Raw genomic sequence first — 6464 nt, 5'->3', positions numbered from 1 at the left:
TAAAACACATTGCTCTATAACACTGAATCAAAATTATAAATACATTTCTTTTCCTTTAATTAAGAAGCTTTAATTGAAAAGTGTTTAAGTCACACCATAAATGTTGACATAATGATCTTAAGATCTTCCTTTGGGAAAAGACCATAGTTAGGTTCTTTTGCATTCCAGAATTAAAATAAAGCTATCATTCCACAATTATACCCTAGAGGCAGTAATAAATTAAAACAAACAACAACACAAACAAAAAATTCAACCATGATCACAACCACCAACAACAATAACAAACATATTCATCAACAGACTCAGGTCTGAGATAGAGACATGCCCCACTTTCATAGTAAATGGAGTGACCTCAACTTCTGCTTTTATACTTGGTTGTTTAAGCATTTTCCATGAGTGCCTTTGGCTGTCAATAAAGAGGAACTCACTGACAGAATCAGCAGAATGGATGAAAAGTCGGCCAAACTATGAAGTATTACTTAAAGACAAAGTAGGAATATTTGAGGGCCTCTTGCTCTGCAGTTATTCAAGCATCCCAGCAATTCTTCCTAAATCCAATGGAGAACTCAAACATTGCTTCTAAGAACTTCATTTTATGGACATAACATTTATGAAAGCAACAACATGAATCATACAGATCTCAGAGCTGGTCAGGATCAAGTCACAAATTACTTATGGGGAAAATTCCCAATAGCCATTCTTGTGTTTCACCCTTTGAAATGTAGTTCTTTACCCTATTTAAAAAGTTGCAAAAAATGTATCTTTGGAATGGAAGATTCTCCAATATTTAACTTTCCATAAATTACATTCTTTTCCTCTATATGTCAGAAACAGAACTCATTCTTAAAAATAAATCAACCTGCATGACCACCAATGTCTTCCAATTTGCCATAATTCAAATGAGAACCATGTCGGGTCCTGTGCAGAAAATAGGGTGAGAGCACTTTAGGAAAAAAATGGAAAGGAAGAAAGATGGCAGGTACCTAATGTAATGCTTCAAACATGTACAAACATCTCTTTTTTTAATAAATTTATTTTATTTATTTATTTTACTTATTTATTTTTGGCTGCATTGGGTCTTCGTTGCTACGCGCGGGCTTTCTCTAGTTGTGGCGAGCAGGGGCTACTCTTCATTGCGGTGCGAGGACTTCTCAATGCGGTGGCTTCTCTTGTTGCAGAGCATGGGCTCTAGGCACACGGGCTTCAGTAGTTGTGGCTCGCGGGCTCTATAGCACAGGCTCATTAGTTGTGGCACACGAACTTAGTTGCTCCGCGGCATGTGGGATCTTCCCGGACCAGGGCTCGAACCAGTGTTCCCTGCATTGGCAGGCAGATTCTTAACCACTGTGCCACCAGGGAAGCCCAAACGTACAAATATCTCTTGATCTGTCAACCTAAGACAGGCAAACAACCTGCAGAATTTATACAGGGTTTATTATATCCCCCAGATCTTATTACTGCTAAAGTGAATATGCTAGGCACTTACTGAATTGGTTTTCTATTTCTGCTGTAACAAGTAACCATAACTTTAGTGTCTTAAAAGAACACACTTTTATTATATTACACTTCTGTAGGTTAGGAGTCCAACAAAGATCTCACTGGACTAAAATCAAGGGGTCAACAAAACTGCCTTACCTTCTGGAGGCTCTAAGGGATAATCTCTTTCCTTGCTTTCCTAAAAAGTTTTTAGAGGCCTCCCACATTCCTTGGCTTTTGACTCCTTCCTACAACTTCAAAACCAGAACAGCAGGTAAAGTCCTTCTAATTTCACACCATTTTGACCTTTTCTGTCTCTCAATTCTAAGGCCCCATGTAATTTCATGGGGCCCACCTGAATGGTCCAAGATAATCTCATCACAAGGTCTTTACCCTAATCACATCTGCAAAGTTTCCTTTCCTATGTGGTGTAATATATGAACAGGTTGGGGGAATTACAGCAGGGACATCCTGGGGGAGACAGTATTATTCTGCTGGTCACAAAACTATTAACTCAGATGCCAACTAATATTGGAACTATGAAAAAAAGAACTTCTCTAATTTCAACAAAGTTTAGTTAAAATAAGACACTACCTGAAGGCACAATCTAGACCAGTGAATCAAGATAAAGTCAGCTTAGAACCCTAGAAGTGCTTCACTGCTGTCCATAAAATTGCACAAGTACTAGTCTCTTTAGATTTTTTTTTTTTCCCCAAAATGTAGCTTTTTCCCCCCTCCAAGCCTGACTCTGATGGTAGAAATCTCATCCGAAACAAAGAGTGCGTGGTGGAGGAGGTGAAGGTGGTGGTGGAGTCGGTGCACCTGGGACCCCACTAACTTCTGACTGTGAACTTTCAGCTGATCTCCATGGAACAGATGGGAGGGTTTTCTCAGACCTACCCTTGCATGAACAGAGGGATCCTTGTGCGCCTTCGCCAGGCGGCTAGGAAGGGGAGCCACAGTCCTTCCCTTGGAACTTGCCTTGTAAAGAAGGCAGGCACCGAGATATTAACTTGTCTGGAATCTTGTGGACCAGATGTCAGCAATCCATGTCCAGAGGTTCCTGACTTTTGGTCACACATCCCTGGGGTCGGCCTAAGGCCCGTGCTGCCTGGGTTGGCTGTGGAGGATGAGCTCCTGAGGCAGAGCCATCTTGCTCTGTCTCCTCCAAACCAGGTTCTGACCAGAGAGAAATGTATTCGTGTTTCTCAGGCTGGTGGAAAATACTCCCTCATCGTCCTCTCGGACTGGGGCAGCCCCTTCCCATGTTGGCCTGCTTTGTGGGGGGAAGGGATGGGGAGGATGGGAGCAAGAGGAGTGGGGACAAGGAGGAGGGGTGGGAACAAAATAAGCCTGGAGAGAAGATAGGGGAGGATGGCGAGGAAGGAGAAGGCGGAAGCTGAGGAAGAATAAGGAGGACGATGACCAGAGCGTGAATGCCATGGAGGTTCTAGCCTCTGGTCCCAGAATGGCAGCTGCCCTCTCTTGAACTTCCCCTGACCTCATGCTGGACACACACACACCCCAGCCTCCTCTCTCATTCTCCAAACTCCTTTATTCACAGAAGAACAGCCTCTCAGCCCCTGCCCCCTCACGTGCCCTGATTCTGGGGATTCTTTCCTTTTTCCCTAGGTTTCCCCAGAGCTAGGCACAGATTCCTCACCAGCAGCCAAACCCTGGTCTGTGGTTCTGGAGAGTCCAAAGCACGGAAATCTCCCATGAGAAAAGGAAATGCAGGCCACGTGGGGTCATGGGGGCACTCTGCAGAATCTCAGTCCAGCTGTCCAAGTCATGCTAGGTTGAAATTTGGGGAGATGTCAAACTCGTTCAAAAGAAACTGTAAGAAGATCCTTGGTGCAGGTCATTGTTACATGTAGCAAATTATGCTATTGAAATCCTAAACCAGGTGATCAATCTTCATTCCAAAGTCATGAATCAGCCTTAAGAAGGGCAAAGCAGGTGGTGAGTGCTAATTACAGGAAATGAACAAAACTGGGGCAGATCCCAGAAAGGACCATGTAGGAGAAGGTGCTTAGGCCAATGGCTAAGTAACCATCTGTATTAGTCAGCTTGGGTTTCCAGAAAAAAATACTATAGACCAGGTGGCTTAACCAGAAATCTGTTTTCACACATTCTGGAGACTGGAAGTCCAAGATCAAGATTGGAAGTTCCTGCCAATTCAGTTTCCGATGCGAGCTCTCTTCCTGGCTTGTAGATAGCAGATGCCTCGCTGGGTCCTCACATGGCCTTTTCTCCTTGCTTGAGCTGGGGTAGGGCAGGAGCCCAAGCTCTCTTCATTTAAGGACACTAATCCTGTCAGATCAGGGCTCCAAGCTTATGACCTCATTTAATCTTAATTACTTCCTTAAAGGCCCCTTCTCCAAATACAGCCCCACAGGGATTAGGGTTCAAGATATGAATTGGGGGGGCGGGTGGTGGGACACATACATTCAATTCCTAACACCCTCCCCAGCCTCCTCCTCCCATGAAGGCATTTGCAGCTCTCAGCTCTGGTCCCTGGGAACTTCCCAGGCACTGGGTCCTCAGATTCCTCTCCCCACAGACTTTCTCCTTCTCTCTCTCTGACTCAAATGCCTCAACACAGGGCACAGCTGTTGACTGGCTGACACTCAAAGGCAGTGGACTGAGTTGCTTTCACCTGGCTGACTTTCAGAAGAGAGGGGCCACCACTGACTGATACGTTTGCAGAAATGTGTTCACTGAGGAGACTGGCTGTGGTGGCAGAATAATGTTTCCCCAAAGATGTCCACATCCTGGTCCCTGGAATTTGTGAACATGTTACTTGACATGGCAAAAGAGACTTTGCAGGTGTGATTAAATTAAGGACCTTGAGATGGGGAGAGGGTCCAATGGAATCACAAGGGTCCATATAAGTGAAAGAGGGAGGAAGAAGATTTGGTGTCAGAATAATGCGTTGTGAGAATAACCTGATCAGCTGTGACTGGCTATGAAGATGGAAGGGGGCTATGAGAGTAGAATGTGGGCATCTTCAAGAGGCTGGAAAATGCAAAGAAAGAGATTCTCCCCTAGAGCCTCCAGAAAGAACCTCACCTCCACTGTCAGATTGATTTTAGCCCAGTGAGATGCATCTTGGACTTCTGATCTCCAGAACCATAAGATAATAAATGTGTGTTGTTTTAAGCCACTAAGTGTGTGGTAATGTGTTACAATAGCAACAGGAAACTCCTACAGTGGACATTGGTAGATAGAGAGGATTTAAAAACCAGTTCTGGTGGCTATTTGTTACCATGGCTTTAGAACAATTACTCTACCCCCAGAAATGTGAACTTTCAAACTTTTCAATTCTCAGTGTAGGTAATGTAAATAATACTGAGTGATATACCAACCATCACCATATAAGGAGTCAAAACCCTCACCCTTTGCTCAGGGTAAACGTCTAACACCATCCAAAATTGGGTGTGCACGGGTGTATGTTTGGGACAGGGTAGCAGGGGCTTCAGAACTGGATTTATAATGCTCCCCACAGGGCTGGCTGCAGGGTGTTGGGCACAGGAGGGTCTTTTGTCATATCTAGGCCATCTAGTATCTGAGCCCCCTTTGTTTGTATGAGAAACTTCCCACATTCTGAAACTTTTAAGGATCACGCACTTGCTGTCTTAGTTTTCCTAGGGGCTAAGATGTGGGTCTATTACCAAGAGCTGGCCAATCCCCATCAGCAACAACTACTCCAGCATTTGACAGGAGTTGAGAGACACAAGGAGCAGGCCTTGGGGAAATTTTTTCTGTCCCCTGCAACAGAAGAATCTCCCCACCTCAATATCCTTAGTTTAACACCAACCAGGTGCAGCAGAAGTCATAGACCCATTGGCAGTGTCTAGTGTCCAGGGCCAGTAATGTCACCTGTGCAAAGCTACAGGGTCTGTCACTCAGCAGGAGGCACTAGTGTCCTTTCCATTTGGTCTGTGTGCTCCCTTCCATTGGCCTTCTTTATTCCTCCCTGTTTGTAGAGCCTGGTTCTCCAGTTTGCTGGAGATTCTCTGAGCTATTACTATCCCTTGAATAAAGTATGTTTCAGATGAAACGAGCCAGAGTTTATTTCTGATGGCTGCAGAGAGGAAAAGGAGGGGAAAGAGGGAAAGCAGGGAGGAAGAAAGGAAGCCTCTTCCTGGAAGTTGGCTGGGTGCTGAGTTCCTTTGTTGTCAGCTCCAGGATTCTCCGGAAGAGTCAGCTTCCCCCTTAAGCCAAAGGCACCCTCAAGAATCAAGTTACTCCACTCCTTGCTCTCTGGTCTGAAAACACAAGTTGGCTGCTTTCTGCAGTCTCCCCCCTCCCCGCCCTCAGGTCTAACCCAGTCTTACCCAGTAAGAGAAAACAAACAAACAAACAAACAAACCTCACTCTTCAAGCAAACACGTCATCTTTCTATCCCTTATCTTGGTCATCAGCTTCTTTTTCAGAATCTTCATTTCTTGTATTCTGTATGGTGGGGAAAGGAAAAACATGGTCCCTGGGATACCATGAGAATGAAGTAGGAAGGACGTGCACAGAAAATACACCGAGTAGCACTCTGAGATGTAACCCTGAATCTGTATGTTTAAACACAAGACACATACATAAATATATACTTGTATCCATTGTTTTACAATTTCTTTACTACTTAAAAAAATTTTGGATCAGCGTAACACACGATCCCAGAATTCCTTTCCCCGGCGTGTAACGCAGGACAAAAGATAAGAATTCGAGGAGGCTGGCAAAATCCGCCGGCATCTCAGATAAAGGGTGAGAGGCGTGTTACCTCGGCTTGGTGGGCTCCCGAAGTGGGCGGACGTTATGACGTCACTTCCCCCTTCATCAGCCGGCCCGCCCATTGGTCATCTCGGCAGGGCGGGGACAGGGCGGGGGTTGGAGGAGAGGAGCCGCCTTAGAGGTCAGGAATGGGGCTTGGCTTATGTAAATCTTGCAGCGTAGGGGTACAATTCCCCGCGAGCCACTTCCCGGGCTGTAGA

At 45.3% G+C, this 6464-nt stretch overlaps 1 long non-coding RNA gene across 1 annotated transcript; it reads right to left on the bottom strand.

Annotated features, from left to right (window-relative positions):
- Positions 1–1058: 1058 nt before the first annotated feature.
- On the bottom strand, positions 1059–6272 carry LOC133088247 (uncharacterized). The gene is made up of 3 exons (XR_009700503.1): positions 6254–6272; positions 5852–5934; positions 1059–1317 (listed from the first exon to the last, which is right to left on the bottom strand). It is a non-coding gene; the product is annotated as an uncharacterized LOC133088247 (long non-coding RNA).
- Positions 6273–6464: the final 192 nt, after the last annotated feature.

The sequence above is a fragment of the Eubalaena glacialis genome, chromosome 3 (assembly GCF_028564815.1).
Source record: "Eubalaena glacialis isolate mEubGla1 chromosome 3, mEubGla1.1.hap2.+ XY, whole genome shotgun sequence".
Lineage (NCBI taxonomy): Eukaryota > Metazoa > Chordata > Mammalia > Artiodactyla > Balaenidae > Eubalaena > Eubalaena glacialis.
Note: the sequence above shows the minus strand (reverse complement) of the source record. Positions and strands in the feature narration are given on the sequence as shown.